Source organism: Triturus cristatus, chromosome 2_1 (genome assembly GCF_964204655.1).
Source record: "Triturus cristatus chromosome 2_1, aTriCri1.1, whole genome shotgun sequence".
NCBI lineage: Eukaryota > Metazoa > Chordata > Amphibia > Caudata > Salamandridae > Triturus > Triturus cristatus.
This window is the reverse complement of record NC_140581.1, coordinates 1,095,263,896-1,095,286,141: the sequence shown is the minus strand read 5'-3', so window position 1 is coordinate 1,095,286,141 and position 22,246 is coordinate 1,095,263,896. Positions and strand designations below refer to the sequence as shown.

The window sequence follows — 22,246 nt, the reverse complement described above, 5'->3', positions numbered from 1 at the left end:
AGTCACTGCCTTCATCTGGAGCTAGGATTCAACCTTTCCCCGGGCCAGGAGAAGCAGGCACAGTCCAAACCTTACTAGCCCAAAGTGCAGCAGATGCAGTCCTTCTGACGGTGCAGTCTCTCTTCGTGTAATTTCAAGGGCAGCAGGGCAGTCTTTCTTAGATCCTTTCTTCAAATCCAATGTGATCTGACGAGCAGGATGCTAGGGGTGCCATATTTATTCCAGGAAATTGGCCTGAGAGGACCACATATTCACTAGACAATGGCCCCCCTCCCTTTGGGTGACGTTTCCTGCAGTGTGTGGCATCTGGCTATCCACAGTGCATTTCTAGCCACTCTCAAAAATGTTGGGACCCTTCCTCAGTTGTCAGTAGCTTGTCTCTTCCTCCTTACAACCTAATGACGGGACACATGATGCCTTATTGACGCTATCTGTTCGTGTGGGTACCACATTGACCTCAGATACGCCACATGTGCTTTGCTGATCAAAACAATTGATTTAACTGTCTACACAATAAACAACAACAATTAAAGGAACCTATTTGAGCCCTGAAGAAGTCCCAAGAAGGGGATGAAACGCGTTTGCGAGCAATTTTGTTGTGTAAGAAAAGGACCGTGTTTTCTACAATCAAAATACCATCGTTTGGCTTTTTATTGGGAAGCTATCTGTTTTTATCCTGCTTTGTCATTTGAAATATGATGCTACATTGCCGTTACATAATATATTATTTGTGTTTCTCGGGTGCTGGGTCAATTTTGTGCTCCAGTTAATTAGCGCTCAACATCATTTTTATGGTTTTTGGAGGAGATCTCACAACCCCACTGATTACAGTTTGACAGAGAGCTCCTGGATCAGAAGATTAACTCCTGGAAGATGAACCAGGAAGGGGAGAGATTAGTTTTAGTAAATCAATGGCATTTAACATGGAACCAACGCCACTATCCAGCGGAGAGCAGGGGTAGTCTTTGGAGCTTGTGCAGGCACCAACGGAGCTGAAATCTGGGCCTCATTCACATGCTTCTTTGATAAAGACAGTGGCGACAGCTTCAGTCTAATAGCAGTATTGGTATGCACATTAAAATTACATGTTTCCATGCCTATGAGATCTTGTAACATCTGTTCACTCTTCAAGCTTAACACAATATATTCAGAATTAATAAGACCGCTACTGCACCATTTGGCACTTACAATATCTGAAAGGATGTTGGAGAGACAATTACGTTTTGATATAAGCCAATAGATAACTTGGTTAATAAACGGCTTATTATACACAAGCCTCTTGAGTCATTCTCTCTAGTATAAAGTTTAGATTTGGTGAAGTGTGATAGAATGGAGGATTTTCTCAAGGCTGAAAAACAATTGCTCGCAATTGTGTCAGCCTGAGGTAGATATGGCAGGAGGGGTTTCTCATCAGCCTGTGTAACTGATTGTAAAGTACTAGACTAAGAACGCGAGTACCCTTACGTAGGGTGCAGAAAGGATGAATCAACACCCTGATTAGTGTTAATATTGACCTGGTTGTTTGCTCCAAGTAGCATATGGGCTGTCACACTTGTACTGGGATGACAAGCATATGTTGCAGCTAGACCTAAAGTGGCCGGTCCCCCACTCTTCTCAGCTCAATAAATATAACCACCACTTGGGCCAGTGCACAAAATCCCCCTAACCAGATTAGATGGATCTTTGCATGAGCAGGAGAAGATATCCACTCGTTGAACCTCCTCTTTGGAAAGGTGCTCAACTAGAAGGACAACCAGGCCCTTGAGATCGTCTAGCTTACGATGCAAGGAACTGAGGTTGGCGTTACAGAGAGATACAGAGGAGATAACATCATGTGACGCAGATGACAAAGTAGTAGCCAAGATCACAGGCAAGTCTTCTTGTTGTGTAGAGGGGTCACTGGGAACTTGACTGGCCGCATCATGAACCGCTAAACTAAAGGATCCATTAACACAGGGTACATTGGAAACTACATTAACTACAGGTGCTAAAAGTGGCCCAGGTAAGGGAGACGAAAGAATATTAATCAATAAATCCACATCCACAGGCACAGTATTTCCTGCAGTTTTTGTACCTCTTTTCTTAAACACACCGGGGAGTTTGGTTGCACATTTAGTACATCTACGTATTGTGGTATCAGTTCTAAAAACGTATTCCACTTCCTCGATCAAATGGTCAGTGTCATATAGAGTTTAGTTCCAACCTGCAGAAAGGTATGGTCCACTGGCAATAGGGGAAAGCTTCTTAGATCTCTTCACATTGATCTTGGGAGGTTCAGATTTCTTATGCTTCCCCATGCCACAGCCAAGAAGTACAACACACCAATTTTGAAAATAGCCTTAAGCGGGGAGAAGAAAGTAGGAACACTTGTTACTCACTAGGTTCTTGATCTCTCCAGAGAACAAACAGAAGAGAGTAGGCCCAGCCTGGCCTCTTCCGGGCCTGCTCTTCACCCAGGCACAACCCGCGCTGCTGGACTCTGATGGTGCTTAAAAGCGCATCTTCCTGGCCCTGCCCACAGCAGGCTGTACTCTGGGGGACGAGGCCCTAGGGAAACAAAGTTCAAGGACTCGGCTGCTGCTGTCACCAGTGCTGTGGGACTCAGAGAACGCTTAAGAGCGCGTCGTCCTGGCTCCGCCCACAGCAGGTTGTATTTCGGGGGAGGAAGTTGCACCCTAGCTGGCTGTAAGGAAACAAATTCAAGGCCCCCGCTGCAGCTCTCCCATACGTACGTGGCAGTTCTAACTGAGGTTCCCCCGCTGCATAAAGGGCAAAATGAATCCTATGAAGAACTGTTTAATAAAACCTTAGATTGATTAGTGCAACACAAAGGGCTGTCTATCTATCACACTAAAGATATCCTGCTGGTCCAAGGATTCGCATGAATTGGATTAGGCCCAGTTAATCGCCTGGGTGATTGTGGAATTGTGAACTTCAGATTTCCATTCTTGACCTACAATTTACTGTTCGGTGTCACCATCTTCACTGCCCCGAGGAGCGCCATCACTTTGGTTTCATTAGGGTATTTTTACAAACCCTTCATCTTTCAAACCCAGAGAATGACTCACCACTTGGACCCTCCTACCACTCGACCTAACCAATCTCACAACCTTCAGGTTTTGTTTCCATCATGTTTGCCAAAAGCCCACTCTACAGGAATATCGATCAGGGCGCCCATCACAGGACAGGCAGCTCCCCAGGGAAACTCAGCTGCCTCTTTCTCTAGTCCCACGGCAAATAGATTTGAAAACCCTGTTCAAGTGTGGACTGACGTCCAGTTATGATAAGTGAATCCATTTCCAGCAGCACCATTCAGTCCTCTCATGATGTTAAGGGCGGACCCCCAGGCCCCAAAACGGGACGTCTATTTACTCTACTTAGTTGGACCGTTGCGGGCCTAGTGTAAAACTGATAATCCTGACTGGCGAGCCTTTGTCACAAAGTATGACATCATAGCCTTCCAAGAAACTTGGGCCGCTATCCCAATATCCTGCAAGGGCTATACATGCTACTCTAGCATAGCCATCCCCACACCCAAGGGATAAGCCATGGGAGGTCTTTTGATCTAGATTAGCTTAAATCTCCACGTGGGCGTAACAGTCATTGACTCTGGGCCACTGGCTTTTTTAACCTTAGAGATATTGGACAGATTCTCCCTATTTTCTTTTTATGTACTTAACTTTTATAATAACTATTCTACTAATGAAATTTGTATTCACATTACTCCGGTGATTGATTTTCTTTCCAAATTACAATCCACCAGGGGTAGCCTCAACTCCCAGGCACATTATTTGTTGTGTGGAGAATTTAATGCTTAACTGGCGGGCTATACCTCGAAAGTAAGGGCAACAGAGAAGGAACTTCACAGCAAGGTTAGTGATGAAAGGGGAAAGAGTTGTCCAGACACCTTGCAGTACATGACTTAGTCAGCCTAGTTGATATGCATAGAGAGGACAGGCCATTCTTATCATCATGCAGAGGGTTCAGCTGTGCGTCGACCATCGATAACATGTTTGTAGCCAATAACTTTTTAACTTGTTTTTTTCAAGGGTGAGGTAGTGCTGACAGAGTGGAGAGACCATAATGTCCTTCTTGCTAACGGACAGCTGCCTTTAAGCAGACATAAGCGCCCCCCCCCCTCCTTCCACCCCAGCGCAATCTCCATCACGCAGCACTCCATAGACGGCCTCTGGCTCACCTGGCACATGAATAATCCTACCGACACTTTGATCTCACTTTTGAAGCGGTAACAGGGATTGTTTATTAAGTGCCTAGCAGAGGAGAACAGGGATATCATGTTAGAACATTTCGATAGTTTAACTCGGAGCATTAATAAATGCTTGCTTAAACCTTCCCTGTCTGATAAGGGGGACATCAATGGTTCGATGAGCATTGCTCTATGGCCAACCCAAGCCTGAGGAAGGCGTTGGTTGCTAACCCGAGAGAGTGGTCCGAGGTTCGTCAGGCCCACTTGGTTTATAAATTTGCCTTTAAACATAGGAAGGAGTCTGTATATAAGAGAGATTAAGAACTTCTGGAGCTTTCCGCAGCAGGGAATAACAGCAAGCCTTTTTGGGACACGATAAAAAGAACTGACTCAGAAACGCCCCCAAAAGCCCTCTACTTCAGTGAAACATCTTAGGGGTATATTCACAAGAACGTGCGATAACTACAGCCCATCACGGGAAAATAACCCCATGTCAATGTGGAATTCACAACAAGGCAGTAGCATGCGATAGACACCAGTTAACGCGTCAAATGTCAGCGTCAAAATCAACGCCACGCCGCAAAAATGCGAAATGCAAAAATTCATGCGATGAGGCCAATCGCGGTACAAAAAGTAGCAAAAACCAGCCACAGGCCAGCAAATCCCACGCGTCTTGCGGGAAAATGCACCATAAAAACCACAGAAACAACACATCAGAAACAAGCCTAAGCACGGAGCAACATGGATGCACCCTGACCCAGCGCAGAGGACAACGCGAACCCCACTACCCCCACAGACCACCAGCAAGGAACAACAGGCTCGGGGAAGGCCAAGGAGAAAAGGGAGAGGAAGACGGGGTGCAGACCGCAGGAAAATAAAACCAGCGTCACGGAGGTGACAAAACACTACCAGCAAATGACCCACAAGCAGATTACCGTGAATGCAGCCGGAGTGTCGAAGAGGCCAACGGAGGAGGTGATGAGGCGCCGGCAGGACGTGACAACCTAAACCAGTACAAACCCGCTGCCAACAGGAAAGCAGAAACGGCGACAGGAGGTGGCAGTCCAGCGCCACAGGAGGAACTGGAGGAAACCCAGGCCACAGTCATCAGTGTGGAGACGGTGCAAGGAGTAGGGAGTATGGACACAGCTCGAGAGGACCTGACATCAACAGGGAAAGTAACGGACAGGGATTGGGTGGACGGGGGGAGATGGGCACAGTGACACATGCACAACGAGGCGTAGCACACTGCACACCCACAATTACCCAGGATCATGTCCCACAATCCATTGGCACACTGCAGCACACACAAATAGCAAGAACAGCACACCCACATCGACGACAACGTGGTACAATGCGCATAGCTGACACTGCAGAACAGAGGACACAACTGGCTCCGCACATGCACAGAAACATGCCTACCACATCTGACAGAGCAGGGAACTGTGAAATGAAAATGTACGCGTACGACCTCACATCCGTCATGTAGTCCAAATCTACACTGTCCCGCAGAAGAAGCCAGCACCTCACAAACAGTCACAATGCACATTGCCAAACAGTCTGCATGTAAACCAGAACAATGCGCCAACATACATGTCAACACAATGTCAACATGCATCTCCCCTTCACATTGCAGAGGGGCACACAACTCTGTATAATCAAAAGGGGGATAGAAGAGCTAGATGTTTATAGAGGTCCTGTTCCTCTGCTCCTCTACATACATATCTGAGACACAGGAGGAGATCAGTTCCTCTGTTGTGGCACACATGTGTAAGGTATCACTGTATGCCTACAGTATATGTCACTGGGAGATCTGAATTTCCGATCGTAATGCCCTCACACACCTGTTAGGGTGTCATGCTTCATCATTGGGCGCCCCTCGTCAGACCGGCGCTGCAATGTCTGACGGGCCTGGTGGCTTCTTTAGCAGAGTTCTTATGATCTGAGATTGCCGTATGTGAAGGGTGTATGTTGGCAATACGTGTTTAGTGGGTGCTAGAGTTAGTAAGTGGTTTAAAATAGGCTTCAGACCTATGAATATTTTTATTCCGAAGTAGGACTGGGACTAAGATAAAAACAGTGGTGCTACCAGCAGGTCTTAAGGTACCCAGGTAGCTAGTGGATATGTGTGGTCGACATGTTTCGTGTCAAGATGCTCCAAATTCGAGCTACACTTCTTCAGGACCGAGAGAATATATAGGTGTTGTACCCCGTACAGGAACACCAGTAAAGAACAATCCCGGATGTGGGTGTCTAAATAATCAATTTAAGGTCCCGAATCGGGAACCCGTCGTATCGCTCCACCTGTGCAGAGGGAGACAAGGGAAAAGGAGGACAAAAAAGCGACATGAGTGGATCTGGTCCAATGTAATCTACACACAAAGTGAATGAGTTAAATAGACTCAGGAGACCACATTCGTGGCAGAGGATATCTATATAAAACCTCTAAGCTATCTAAGACAAGCTGAATCTAGATAAGGTACATTGACAGGGTTAACAATTAAAAGGGTGAACATCTCAAACAAAGGTGATGAGAGATTCGCCTAAAACGGCCTGCGTACACAACCACTGGCACCCGCCCTTAATACGCAAAATGAAAGAAGCAATCAACAAGTCACCACCTTACTCGGTCTTACCTTGTTAAAGGAAAAGCTCCACTTCATAGAAGTAGGGGGAGTGGGCCCAACCACTGGCGGGGACCCGCTAAAACAAAAATTGCGAGAAGAAACAGTACTAGGCAAATACATAAAATTAGATGGATAGACATTGTGCTATGGGCGCGGGGAGACCTGTGTCCATCGCTATAGAGGTGAGAGACCCAGTCTCTAATCCGTGCAATTGTCTCAAAGGGGTATTTTGAAAAATCACACCTATGGGCTAAACGTGATGTACTGAACAAAGCGGCAAGTGGAGGTGTAGGTAATGTTACATACTATCAGCACCGTGATCGCCCTGTCTCTAAGTGTGCTAGATAGAGATGCATCGCTCAAAAGAAATAACAGTTAAAATGCAAGTGCAAGGCTCGGGATGGACAGCTAAGGCCACCGGTACATGAGCAACCGATATCAGTGCGTACGTTGTATAGAAAGGTCCACTGATGGTTACAAAAAGTGGTCGTGGTGAAAACAGTTGAATATCAACGAGTCGGTTAAAGCAAGGTATGCCAGCTCGCGAAGGGCAGTGCCGGTGAAATCATGCCGTAGTGAAGATAATTGAATGTCAAGGGGTGTGCATGTGGCAAGTATTACACACCAAGTCGATTATAGTATAGTATGACAGCTCGCAAAGGCAGTGCCGGTGAAATCATGCCGGTAAAGAAGGGGTAGGTGAGGTCACTTACCGAGGTTGGGACGAGGGCAGTGCCTGTCGTTCCTAGAAATCTCCCCGGCCTCTGATTCTTACCGGTATCACGGAAGCACCGGTATTTTTAAAGGCAGGGTCCCGTTCTCGAAGGAAACGTGATGTCACGTGAGGCGTCAACATCTTGTCCCCAATGAATGTGTCTGACTAAGGAAACAGACTATGTCCAGAGTTGAGACGGGCCTCAGTGGGAGGGAAAATCATCCAGGGGTGCTAAATAAAATGGAGAAATTCAATAGAGGTGCCACGAAAGGAGGACACAGACCAATTATGAGTGTCAGAAGGATAGAAAATTGTGACATGGTTAAACGTCTGATAGGGAGACCAGTGAGGGTCCAATAAAAACAATGTATTTGAGTCGTGTGGATTAAATAAATGAGTGCATGTAAGGGCACGCGTTTTCAGAGTCCTATCTGTATGATGAATCTAGAAATACCTATTTTCAAACATAGGCGACAGTATTCATCAGAAGTTCTTTTTCATAAGAGTTTGGTTATCATCAGAGGGGGAGACCAAAGACGGTCCCATAATAGACGGTGTGGTATAGTTATAGAGGTTATCTAGGTTAGATAGATGGAAGTCCAAAAGGATACTCATATTCAGAGACCTATGTGTATGGTGAATGCAGAAGTTCCTTTATTCAATGGTAGAGGGCCATATTCATTAGGAGTTATTTGTTCTCAGATGGGTAACCGTATTCATTAAAGTTCGGACCATGAGATGTCGTCATTTAGGCCCCTGTGATGTGTAGACAAGCGAAATATCCATCTTTGCTTAGTTTCGAACAGTTTCTGCGTACTCCAGTTTGGATTGCTTTCAATTACTGTCCAGTACATTTCATCTGCCCCATGTGGGTGGGAGAGAAAGTGTGAACTCATTCTAGTTGTTGATCTACCATACCATATGTTGCTTCGATGTTCCATGATCCTTGTCTTGACTGGGCGTGTGGTCATGCCGATGTACTGAAGCAGACAAGGACATTCGATTAGGTACACACAGTTCCTTGAGTTGCAATTCCCACCCTCTTGTGAATCTTTGGAAGGGTATGGAAGGCCGGAGTGCGTGCTTCCAGGTTCACCAAGAAGCTAGCTTAATTTTTCGTGATCCAACCCCGCGCTTCTGTAGAGGTGACGATCGATTTGATTTTCATTAGTAGAATTCCTGTTGGGTCTTTTTTGATTTTCTTATAGTGTCTTTCCTGTGCCCGCTGACGGAGGCATTCCTGATCGTAATCAATAGTATTCATAAGGACGATAGCACCTCCCTTATCTGCCGGTTTTATAGTCAATGTGGTATCCTCAGTGAGATGTTTGATGGTTAACCTCTCTACCACTGGTAGGTTGGTGTAGTGTTGTTTGTTAGGGATGTTGTCCACTGCTTTAATGACTGCCTGCTCAAAGGTGAGCACCTCGTGTGGGGTCATGGCGTCATTAGGTGTAAATTTAGAGGGTATACGTAGACCAGTGCCAGACTGTATTTGATAATCCCTGTCGAGAAAGTAAGCTTTAAGTCGTAGTTTGCGGGAAAAATCTTGAAGTTCTTAATGTAAGCGAAAGCGATCCAAGTTTGGAGTGGGTACGAAACCCAAGCCCCGGTTGAGATCCTTGTTTTCAATTGGGGTCAAACTTCTTGTAGAGAGATTCACCACTAGGTTCTGTTGTTCTTCTTGTTCCGCAGTTCCATCAGTTCCTGTTGTTGTGGGGCTGGTTGGTCTTGCCATTGGACCTGTTTTTGTGGCCCGTTTCACCTTCTGCCTCTTCCCCTGCCCTGCTGCTGATTCTGGTTGTGGTGGTACATTGGCGGAGGAACATAGTACATATGGTTCCAAGGATTTTGTTGGCCAAAGAAAGGAGTCATCGGCACACAACTCCTCCAGCAGAGCACAGAAGACAACACATCTGTGATGCCGGAGAGGACCACCACACCGTCGACACCAACGCCCTACAACAGCCAATGGATATCCACCACAAACCACCACCAGGACCAGGGCAGACAAGCTACTCAGAGGAGAACACAGCCCCTGAAACAGACCACACAGTAGGAAGCACACGCAAGCACACAACACTTCACCCACCCATACATGGCACCCCAATGCCATGTGTCATCACACCAAATGGAGGTCGTCCAACAGGAAGGGGTGGGTGCCGAACCCATGGAAGGCGAGCTAGAACACATACGTTGGTGTCTATCACCCTCAGGGACCACCCACACCCCACAAAGGAGACCCACACTGCCATAGAGACACATGCAGATGCACATTCACAGTACAGAACCACGTCCAGGGGCGCGCCAATAGCAGTCACATACCCACGTTGGCGCGGCGTACAACGGACCTGGCCACTCCCCTTACGAATTGAGTGGGTGACGACAAAGCTACATAACCAAGCTCCAACCCGCTGCCTGCGGTGACATGTCTGCATCCGATGTACACAGCACACTGTAATGTCCTAGGGCCCAGGGCACTCATGCATACAAGACCACAGGGACACACGTAGATATCATGTTGAACTGGCTACGGGCACTTGCGCCCGGCCCGTTTATTGGAAGGGCCATATGTACAGTGACGCCTCTGCTGGATGTGTGTGGTGTGAGTGTAAGCCAGTAAGCACGGAATGCTTGGTGCTGGCAACAACTTGAACATTGGACACCAGTGCAACAGAAACAGAAAACACATGCATAACAGAGTCAACTGCACAGCAACATGGTGGGAGCCGGAGTAAGGACAGAGATCCCCCAATATTCAGTCAGGAGGTTCCGTGAGTTGCAGTGCACTGAGGCAGGGGCACTAGACATGAACGTGCACATGTGAAGGAATTGCTAGGATTGTGTCCCTTCGGGTTAGTCCTGATGCAGATGCAGTGGGGTGTGTTACACCTGCATCAACTTCCTCATCAACGTCCCAGGTCTCCCACACTGCCTGAGGTGACAGTTGCGTCCGTATTCCACAGCGCAATACCCAGTAATGGTTCCGGGTGTGTAGCTTGACTACCACCTACAGTCTGCATTCCTGCCTTGGGGATGTTGCCTCCTGCCTCCCATTGTCTGTGCCATCTCCCATACGCACACTTGACACATCTTCCCCATCATAGTCCCAGGTCTTCCCCACTGCATGAGGTGACATAGCTGCGCAACATCTCCACAGCATAAAACTCAATCACTAACGGACAATAGCTTGCAGTGCTCTGAGTCACTGGCACCTGGAGTACTGAGCATCGTATCAGGCTGATGATGGCATCCACGACAGGGTTGAGCAACTCCGTAGGTCTGTCAGGACCACCGTATCAACTCTGGCAGATGGCGGTTGGAGGTGGTCCTTGCGGTGATGGCGTGTGCCTCCTGCGTTGATGCAACATCTATGTGTGGGTCCTGGTGGCCCACAGTTGAGGCCGGAGGCTGCGGACAGCTCAGGGCCACAGACACATGGCGTTGATGACCCCAAGACCACCATCACAGAGGTCATCCAATATATCAGAAGGGGTCCCAGACCTGAGCAGCACAGAGTTAGTGGCCCCGGATGCACTGTGGCCGGCACAGGCACCGTGCCACGGGATGGTGATTTGCGTTGCACTGAGGTAGGTCCACACGCAGTGGGCAGGTCCTCATTGATGTCCAAGGTGAATGTGGCATAGGCTAGCAGGGGACAGAGGAAGGTGTCCTTCAGGGCATGATGCGGAAGGTCTGATGTCATCAGGCAGCAGCAAATGGAGGAGTGGAAAGTGCCAGCCTAATTTTCACCGCCAATTCGGTATCAGCTACATGAGGATGAAAACAGCCCCTAGTCCATAGACTCAGACTCCACCAATGTACGACCCGAGAGTGTCCATAAATGTCGGGTAACAGACTTAGTGGCACAGGTGCTGAGTGGGGATATAGTCTGCGATTATGCCGGTACCCTGACATGAACTCCACCATTGCCAAATCAAGACTGTGACCTTCTGGACCACAGTGTAGGCCGGAGGCAGCGGTCGGCAGTGGCCCACAGCCACGTGCCGTTGGCTGGCGAGGCACAGAATTAGTGACACCAGGGCAATTGTCGGTAGTGCTGGATCACCTCCGTAACGATGATCCTGTTCCCTCCGGGCTGCAACGCGTCATCCTCTTACGCCTCTCCCTGCGTGCGTTGACATGTATTCTGCCTTTTGAATAGCCGATGCTCAGTTCCAAATCTGTGACCCACTTGTGTGCAGCGCAGGCTGAGGGCAGTAGTCCGCGTAGGCCCACGGACAAGTGTGGTTGTGATGCCATACACAGACTTGTTGTCAACACATCGAAAGGAGTATAGTGACTTGTACTATGCCTTAAATGGTGTTCACTGCCATGGTGTAATTAAGACCAAGTTACAAATGTGTGACCTACCTGACCGTGTTGTAGGGCCGGAGGCAGCGGTCAACACAGCCCATTCAACGAGTGTCACCGCCATAGGGTGGATGGCCCCACCGGCCTGCGTAGTTCAGGTTCAGTGGCACCATGTGTTCAGACACCTCCGTGTATGTGACCCGGGTTTCGTCCAGACTGAGCCGCATCTTCCTCTTACTCCTCTCCGTGCGACCACTGGTGTGGACTCTGCCATTCGTGATTTGCGCCCAGGTGCTGGATGTGAGACCTACTGGTCCGCAGGGTAGTCCTGGTCCCTCATCTACGTATTGCCAGCTGGCGTTGAACAGGGTTAGTGGCACCACGTGTCGCCGGCTGGCGTTGAACAGGGTTAGTGGCACCATGTGTCGCAGGAAGCCCATATGGACCTATGCCTCACTGATTGGGTGGGGCCTGGTGCTGGTGCCGCTGGCCCAGATTTGGGGTCACTGCCATTCATGACTCAGGACACAGTTTCACATATGGAACCTACTGAGCCGAAGAGTAGGACTGAGGCGGCAGTAGAGTACGTCAACGAAAAAGGACTAAAGTGAGCCTGTGTCGTGGAGGCCGTAATGGTCTGAGGAGGCTGCCAAGGTCACGGGACTCGGGCATGGAGCTTGCGCCGGAACATGGTGGGCCCTCCTTGACACACGTCGGTGTTGGGAGGTGATCAGTGAGGACTGGCTGCGCAGGGGCGGGCCTGATGGGTTCGGGGTCCAGCGTGCCGGGGTCCGGCAGGCGCACAGCGTCGCAGGCAACTCCAGGGCTACATGCTTCTTATTCACACCCCTATGCTGGCCTGGCGTGCGCCGGGCCAGCCCACACCCTTGTCACGCTTGGGGGGGGGGGGGGGCGTAACAGGAAAGATCTCTGTGAGGTCCCCCACTGGCTGTGGTGATATGGTTGCATCCACTGACCACTACACTCCATACATCAGTGGTGTATGTCACCATGCATATGAGTGTGTGCTGCATACTGCGGTATGTCCAGCACATCTCCGCCACTCTTGGCATTGTGTACTTTTCCAATCATGGTACTACTGCATCCTTCACACATGCCTGTTTGCCACTTCTCCCCACATTCGGCTGTTGTGTGGCTGTGGTGCCGTGCCGTTGATGACTCATGTTCACGGCTTGGCCAGGTAACCATTGTGAGTTGTTCTGTCGTGTCTGGTGTGTGGGCATGCTGTTGTTAATGTTGGATGTGATTTTGTGACGTGTGCATTGCCAGAGTTGTGATTTGCATGGTTGTGGAGTTGAGGTGAGTGGGGTGTTCATTTGGAACTTGCCAAAGGGCTGGGCATTTCCCTTGTTGCCATCCTGGGTACGCAGGTTGATGATGGACGGTCAGAGGATGAAGGAATCATGCACACTGGCTGTGTATTTGAAGGCGACCGTGTTATGTTGTTGCCAGCACATAAGGGTGGGGCATGTGCTTTCTGTTGCGGTGATTGTGTGCTGTGTGTGCTGTGTCACCAGGGGGCACAGGTAGGACATGTGTGCTGTGGGTTGTCCCCAACACGTGCATCCATCCTGCTATGGTGTATGGTCCTTGCTTGGTCTCCAGTGTGACCTGCACATTGTGTTGGACGTATGGGGACTGGGGTACCTGGGTGATGGTGCTGTCCAGGACAGGTGTGGGGGACTTGGATGTGGCTGGCTGTGAGACTCCCCCGACTCTGGCGGGTGTTGGTTGGGGGGTGCCAGGAGCCAACAGGTGCAGCCAAGCCAGCAGCTTGGTGTGGGATGGGATGTTGGTTGTCCGCTGTGTTGGTGCCGTAGGCCTGTTAGGCAATGATGGTTGGGATGTGTGGGATGGTAGTCCCTTTCAGCCTGTGGTGAACGGTGACATTGTCAGAGGTTGGGTCTGTGCGGCTGGTATGCTTCCTGGGGGTCCGCTGTCATTGTCTGAGCTGCGTCTGTCCAGGGCATCTGTTGCCCTTCTGATGTGGCCCTGGGCTGTGCTCCCTTTTGTGGTGCAGGCTGCCGTATGACTTTACACCAGGTCATAGCAGGTGTAGATTTCCTGGTGCTAACGCACATTATCGCCTGTTTTGCGTTTTTATCGCAGATCTTGCTGGTCGTTGAAAATGTTGAGGTGTGATGTTGTTGCGGCTTTTGGCACGTGAAGGCCCACTCTGCATCTCATTAGATATAGTTGCGGGGGGCTTCTGTGGCGATGATTTTTGTGGCTGCTACCATGGGTAAACTGGTGCTGTGGGCTGTTAGCACCAGCTTGTGAATGGGGTGGTAAATTTATCACGACTTTGGCTGCGATAAAGTGCCGTTAATTCGGCGATAGCTCCTTGTGAACATGCCCCTCAGGGTCAAGTTGGGTCTCGCATTTTACTGCAGTATATCACATGGAGGTGAATGCTAATATGGGTAACTCGCTAAAGAATAGATTATTTCACTCACCACACCTCCTTTTTTCTCTGCTGAAAGTAGAGTCAGCAATATAGCAGAGTTCGGGACGGGAAAGCGTCAGACCCAGACGGGGTCCCAATCGACCTCATTTATTGTGATACTGATCTATGAGGTCCTTTTATAATCAATGTTTTCAATCACACTTTAAAAGCGAATATCCCCCACTCATGGTCTCAGTCCATCATTGTGCCCATATTTAAATAGGGAGATCGCATTTCCCCTAAAGGTTACAGGCCCATCTCACTTATCGATAGTACTGTTAAAATAATCGAAAGAATGATATATAAAGGCCTTGCTCTATGGGCCCAAGAACATAATATTCTTTCCAACTTCCAGTTTGAGTTTCATCCTGGTCTGGTTACAGTGGAGCAATGCCTGAACTTGAGTCTGCTAGTTAACAAATACGTCCATGTCAGGCGCTGACCACTGTACCTGGCCTTTATGGGCTTATCAACAGCCCTCGATTCCATGAACAGGACCAAGTTGTGGCTAATGTTGTTGGATCTTGGGGTGGAATTGCCCTTAATGAATTTCTTGCACTCTATGCACACTGACCTATCAGCAAAAGTGTGCCTGAGCACAAATGGGGAAATGTCACCTGATATCCTTCTTAAGTTTGGGGTGCGACAAGAATGCATCCTGGCACTGCTACTTGTTATCATCTATATAACCAGCTTATGTCCCATTTGACTTCAACACTAGTAGACACCCCTAGGATTGCTTGTATCCAGGTAGCTGCTCTGTTGAATGTAGACAACGTGGTCCTACTGGCCAATACCCCTAACGCCTTGAAGATGTTTGCGGGTCGCTTCGTCTCCTTCATGAACAGCCTTCACCTGGTTACGAATTATGGGAAGTCGCATGTAATGGCATGTGGGCCTGGTAAAATTAACATCTCCATGCTCTAATTTAGGGGCCAGCCACTTAGTAGTATGAGCCACTTTAGCTATTTAGGAGTAACCTTCAATGCTTCAGGAACCTGGCACTCGCAGCTAAAACACTCATGCCTTAAACTTAGTAAAGTGGCGGGTGCCTTCTCCAATCTCCCAAGACCCACAGGGAAAGGGACTGTTTCCACTCTCAATAATGTTCACAATGCCCTGTGTGTCCCGGACGCTAACTATGGCGCAGGTATTTGGGGCTACCACAACACCGCTCCCCTCTAGGCAGAAGAAAAATGCATTTGTTGGAAGTTTTTGCACCTCCCGCCATCTAGTTCCAGTTTATCATCCACTTGGAGCTAAACTTACCCTACATCACAGATAAGGTGCATTCCCCCCCCTACTGAAGCGTACAAATCCAAGGCTGAATTACATGTCCAAAACCTCGCATGCCTTGGGCTTGTCTTCCCTATTCACTACTCCTCGGAGCATTAATAACGAGGACAAACTAAGGGTGAAGCGTTACTTTTTAGAGTACAATGCAAAACTAAGGTGGAAAACTGAGTTATCAAAACCCTCAGTGTGGACCTTTCACAGATTCTTTGCTTCCGCCGAACCCGCCTTTTCTTTCCCTAGATCTTGCGAATTGGGGGAGGTCTCTCCTCGTTTGGTTTAGAGCAGGGACGATTAGGAGGCTTCTGTGCTTTGTTGGAGATTCCAGTCCTCTGGGGGTTCTGCCTTTCCCTGTCCTTGTGACGACACATCAGAGTAATCGCTGTTCCATTTATGCTGTTTTGTAATAATTTCCACCTCTCGAGCAAACATCTTCCCAAGCCCCTTCTCATAAACTGGGGCAACGCCCTGCTTTGCTTGCAATTGTTGAATACCCCCAATATCTGCTCAAGGGTTATCTCCTTTCTCAAAGTGGCAGCCAGACTTAGAAAATCAATGGAGGGGGTAGCCAATAGGAGTGTGTATTTGCGCATTGCCCTTTTTTACATGCCTGCGATTTTATTAACATTACTGTTTTACCTAACACTTTGATCATATGTATTTTTCGTTTTAGGTCTATCTTTGTTTGACATGTCATTTTAATCTGAAAGTGCATTTTATGGTTCTGTGTGCTTTTTCGATTTATTTGTATTTACTTGTGTATTTTTTATGTGTCTTTTATGGCCACATAGGGCCGAATAATGATTTCTAGAATTGAATTGAATACTATCTGGAAACCTTTATTTTGTGATTCTTGCCGTTTTCCCTCTGTTGTTTTTAGCTTGATCGATTAAGTGATATTCTACACTTATTTTTTTGTCTCTATTTTTCATAGCACAATTTGCATAATCATCCCATACACCTCTGTGGATCATCTGGGTAGGAGGAGGATGTATTGGCCTCACCATTTCTTCCTTTCGAGAAGTAAAGTAAGCTCCTGGGTAAGGCACAAAATAACCATTTGAAATTTGGATCTTTCACTCCACATTTTATGTTTGCAGCCTGAAAGCTCTACAGCAGTGTTCCTACCACTGGTGTTATGTTATGTTAAATTGTTTTCATAAGGCGCACAGCTACCGAAAAAGGGTTTCCCAGCGCCAACCTGAAGAGTGGAAAAAAGTAATGGTGTTATTGGTTGAACAGCCATGTCTTTAGACCTTTGCGAAAGTTTGCAAAGCTTGTTTCGTGACTGAGGGATGCAGGAAGAGTGTTCCACAAAGTAGGGCTAAGAAAGGCAAAGGAGCGGCTGCCCATACGTGAAAGTCTTATCCTGGGGACCAAAAATGTTCTCTGGGTTGTGGAACGAAGCAGACGTGAAGGTTCGTAAGGCTAGGCTAGAACTTGCAGATACTGGGGAGCAGTGCCGAACTTGATCTTAAATAGAAAGCCCAAGGCTTTGAACTTAACGCGACTTTCCACTTTCAACCAGTGAAGATCGCGTAGTTTGCTGGAGATGGAAGTAGCGTTGGGAATTCAACATAGTAGTCTATCCGCAGCGTTCTTCACCACCTGCAATCTCCGTAGAACATCCTTGTTAGCCCCTAAATAGAGGATGTTACCATAGTCTATTCTTGAGGTCACAAGCGCCTGGACCACGGTTCTTTGGGTGGTGCAGGGAAGCATCCAGACAATTTTTTTAGCCATTTTAGTACCATAAAGCAGGTAGCTGCAACCTTTACTGCTTGTTGTCTCATAGACAGCTGATCATCAATAATGAATCCCAAATTACGGACTTGTTGAGTGGGCTGGGGTGGGGCTCCCATTTTGGTAGGCCAATGCTGGGGGCCCCATAGATCTTTATTGTTCCCCAAAATCGCCCACGGGTTTAAGGCGTCGTTTTCCAACAGACTTTCCATGTTGACCTGTCTGACATGGAACGGCTGTCGGAAATTCACTTTGTGGGCCCCTAGCAGGGACCCCTAGGCCCTGCGGCCTATGGTTGATGGCCGAGGGGGTAGCTAAGTGACCCCCCTGTAAAACTCTGCACTGTGTGGCAGGCATCATGGGGTGCCTGAGACAGGGTGCAGGGTTTTCCGCACACATCCCATTTCCCCATAGGAGCCTGTGTTGGGGCCGTTTGTCACGTGGAACATGAGCTCCCATAGGGAACAATGGGACTCCGACCAAACAGTGTTCAGTCGCATCGTATTCCGGCAGTCGCAACTGCCGACCGCAAGTCGGTCGGTCCCGATACCGAGTCAGGTGGACACTTTCTGCCCGACATCGTATTGAGCCCCTTAGTTTTTGCTGATCTAAAATTGCCCTCCATTCTCCACAGGAGTAAAAACTATTATTTTGCCTGGCGTAGGGTACTACTGCTTTATTTCCCTTGTTTATCCTGGTTAGAATATACAATTGTAACAGACCAATGTGAAAATGGAATCCCCCCTGAGGAAATTTATGAGGAGGTCTTTGGACAAATTCCAACGTATGACTGTATGATATAAGGACTAGTCGCCACACTTCCCCAACTTCTGAGATAATTAGTGATTTGAACAGTGCTTAAAAAATATATTATTATAGCCAGCACCTTTGTCACCACACTGTCTTCTGACAGAGTCCTTATTTTGAGGCTCTTGCTTTCTTGGAAGACTTTATTTTGTTTATGAGGCTGGCGGCGGAGCCCTATTCTGCTGATGTGTGAATTGCTGCCTTTAGGCTTGTTGAAGTTGTTGACAGGGTTATTTGTACGACTAATATCCTCCTGTGAACGTAAATTGCCTCGAGGCCCCCCATCCCTTAACAGGGCTGGTGTGTCTGCTGGAAAATGCAGATTGACTTTGCTGTGTCAATGATGGTCATGATTGATTGCAGAAGATCATCTATATGCTTGTCAAAGAGTGCCTCTCCATCACAGGGCATGGCCAAGATCTTACTCTGAACCTCTGGTCTGAAAGATGTTGACTTTAGTCAGCTCTGCCTCTGGAGAGCCGCTGCACCTGCTAGCTGTCAGAAGCCAGTAGATGTTGTATCCATGGCACAGTCTATCATCTCAGATGAAGCTCATTGCTTTTCTGTTGTCGACACTGGGGGCTTCTGACCTGCGAGCAGTGATCTCTGTTACCAGCTCCCTCCTTCTCTCCCTCCCGCCGCCGCAACAGGACATCGAGCGGCCGCTGGGTGAAGGGGAACTACACCTCCCAGCCTGCCCTGCTCCCCACATCGCTGTCCTCGCGCCCGGAGGCGCCATAAAATCGCGACAGGCCCGGTGGAGAGGGCGCTTTGCTGTTGTCGACACTGGGGGCTTCTGACCTGCGAGCAGTGATCTCTGTTACCAGCTCCCTCCTTCTCTCCCTCCCGCCGCCGCAACCGGACATCGAGCGGCCGCTGGGTGAAGGGGAACTACACCTCCCAGCCTGCCCTGCTCCCCACATCGCTGTCCTCGCGCCCGGAGGCGCCATAAAATCGCGACAGGCCCGGTGGAGCGGGCGCTTTGCTGTTGTCGACACTGGGGGCTTCTGACCTGCGAGCAGTGATCTCTGTTACCAGCTCCCTCCTTCTCTCCCTCCCGCCGCCGCAACCGGACATCGAGCGGCCGCTGGGTGAAGGGGAACTACACCTCCCAGCCTGCCCTGCTCCCCACATCGCTGTCCTCGCGCCCGGAGGCGCCATAAAATCGCGACAGGCCCGGTGGAGCGGGCGCTTTGCTGTTGTCGACACTGGGGGCTTCTGACCTGCGAGCAGTGATCTCTGTTACCAGCTCCCTCCTTCTCTCCCTCCCGCCGCCGCAACCGGACATCGAGCGGCCGCTGGGTGAAGGGGAACTACACCTCCCAGCCTGCCCTGCTCCCCACATCGCTGTCCTCGCGCCCGGAGGCGCCATAAAATCGCGACAGGCCCCGCGTCGCGGGATCGCGCGCGGGTCGCGCCGGGCGAAGCCCGGGCTAAGGGCAGGCCGTCTGTGGCCGTCAGGGGCAGACAGAGGCAGGGCTGGGCCACCCCCTTTGGTGTACATCACAGTAATTTCCTGTTGGTTATACATTATTAGCGATGTACACGGAATTCTGGAGATCGTGAATATAGCTGGCCACAGTACGTCTACAATCTATGTAAGCAACTCCTCCGCCGTCAACGAAGGTTCGTTACCATAAAGCCCGCCCCCTGTCTTCTTGATTGGGTTCGAATATACCATCTCTTTACCATCCATCTACGTCTTCGCAGCAAAGTGAGGTGAGTGCATACATCTACCATGGGGAAACTATCTGCAATCTCTTCTGGTCAGGGCCCCAGAAGTTCTCCCATCATCACGTCGTCCCTTGAAAGCATGTTAGAAAACGCTTTTATGTTGGTTACGTCTGAAATTGAGGACACAGAACGGAGATTATCTCTGGGACAAATCACATTGTCGTCACCTATGTCCCGTGGTGTTGCTAATGTTGATTCTACAACTCCCGTGCCGTTAACTCCTAATATAATAGTCGTCAACCCCACTCACCATGAAAACTCATCTGGGGTTACAGAGGCCAATAAGTTTGCTACTCCCATTGTTGAAATAGCCGACTCTCAGCAGGAAATTGAAGCTGCCCCCCTCATTGTTAAACCGGCTCCAAATTCTAAGACCATTGGGGGGAAAAGGAAGAGTGGCAACACAAAAGCGCCTATTGCCAAGAGGAAACAACCCCCTCGTAACAATAAAACTCAACCAACTCCTCAGAGTATGTGGTCACGAGGGAAATCTACAGCAAGTGCGGGACCAGTCAATGCAAGCGCACACTCACATGGCCCAACCAATTGCATTGTTGACTTAACTACCACTATAGTAGAAACCAACTCCTTGTGCACACAAACTGAGTCAACATTTGCAAACAGTATGCTGGGAAGGTCAACCGAGAACTTAATTGACACCATTGTGGATTCCACTTTTAAACAATTGAAAAGTCTAATGGACAAACAGTTTAATCTTATTTTTAAACGTCTGGATAGACTGGAGAGCCTAGTAAAGAAAGAAGACACCAAAAGGAAAGGGACTATTATTATTGATCAAATCAGGGGGGAACGGTTACTAAAAGATATGGAGGCTATTAACAAGGGCACTCAAGGAGGAAGTGGCAAATGCATTATAACTAGCGTAGATAACATATGCGCTAAATGCGATGGCAGTAAGGAGAGCTTGCCTCGCAACCATGTAATAAGCAATTTGGTTAGCACACTACCCCTGTCAAATGCTCCTGTGACCAATAAACCTTCTCGTCACACCCCACTCCCAACAGCAGCCCTCCTATACCGTCTGAGACAGCACCCACAAACTTAACGTTACACACCAACCATGAGCCTATTCCTTTCATCCGGCCTAAAAATATTGCCGCTGCGGTACTTAACCTGCCGCCAGAAGCATGTCCTTATGTTTTAATTCTAGCCGGAGTACCACCCCTGCAGGAAAACCAAAGTGAGTCTTGGGATCAACTCAAGAACAAGTGCATTGATTGGTTATGTAAGTTTAAGGGGATGGGTATGGAGATTGCTAATGAAATTCTGATGGTGAGACGGGTGGGATGGGTCGGACCCTCGACAAAAAATATCATGGGCGACTGCATTGTCGTAAATTTTAGGTATCCTTCCCTGGTAAAAAGTATATTAAAACGTAACATTATCCATCCTAGCACTGCAACGGCTATAACTTCTTTACCACTGGGCTTCTTCTATAGACCACCCCAAAGAAGTTATCACCCTATTCCCCCGATATATCGCGTATATAATCGGTTCGATGTTTTGACTGACTTAGAGGGTCAGGATTGACTTCCGAGCAAACTTTTAAATATCATAGCACAGCCTCGGGAGGCATCAACAGCTAACCAGGTTATGTTTAAACCTAGCCCTACCGAGAATCCCCGAATAGTCTGTCCGGTAGAGTGTCCTCCCCCTAGTACTGCCATTTGTGAATCTACGCCCTCTGATCAACATCTAAAAATACTAAGCTGGAACATTGCTGGCCTAAAATCAAAAATGAACATAGTAGAGTGGACTAAAATGGTCAGCAGCTTTGATGTTTTGATGTTTCAGGAGACATGGAGTACCAGTAGTCTGTTACTTGAGGGTTTTGCTTGTTTTAATAGTACTGCCCCTAGTCCTGAAGCTGGTCGACCTAGCGGGGGCTTATCCACATGGATAAAGATTACTGCAGGAAGTAGCATTAAACCTCTGGGGACAAATGACAGTCATTTTCAGGCTACAATATACTCGAATGGGATTACGATATGTTTTATAAATTTTTATAATAATGATTTTAAATCACTGCCAAATAAGAATTTTATCATTCTATTCGATTTCATTGATGATATGTTAGAGGGTAATAAGTTTGGGAAACTGGATGGAATCTGTTTAGGGGGCGATTTTAATGCACATTTGCGCAAAAGAATGCACAACACCACAGTTTTATTTCCCCCGATAATCCCTTGTAAAAGAGGGGAAGAACTGTTTAATCATCTATCCTCTAGGGATCTAATCAACGTCATGGAAAAAGCCGGTGGAACACCCGACATCGACCATTTGCCCACCTTTATAGGCCGCGGTTGTTCATCAACCCT

At 48.4% G+C, this 22,246-nt stretch overlaps 1 protein-coding gene and 1 long non-coding RNA gene across 2 annotated transcripts in view; one reads left to right on the top strand and one right to left on the bottom strand.

Moving 5' to 3' along the window:
* The window catches only part of MTHFD2L (methylenetetrahydrofolate dehydrogenase (NADP+ dependent) 2 like), a 356,021-nt gene that overhangs the window by 109,329 nt on the left and 224,446 nt on the right, over positions 1-22,246 (bottom strand). The gene's annotated exons all lie outside the window — the stretch shown is intronic.
* LOC146866421 (uncharacterized) overlaps positions 1-22,246 on the top strand; it is a 262,209-nt gene that overhangs the window by 189,487 nt on the left and 50,476 nt on the right. The window contains exon 2 of the long non-coding RNA XR_014971113.1: positions 16,558-16,663. This is a non-coding gene — a long non-coding RNA (uncharacterized LOC146866421). The remainder of the gene's footprint in view (positions 1-16,557; positions 16,664-22,246) is intronic.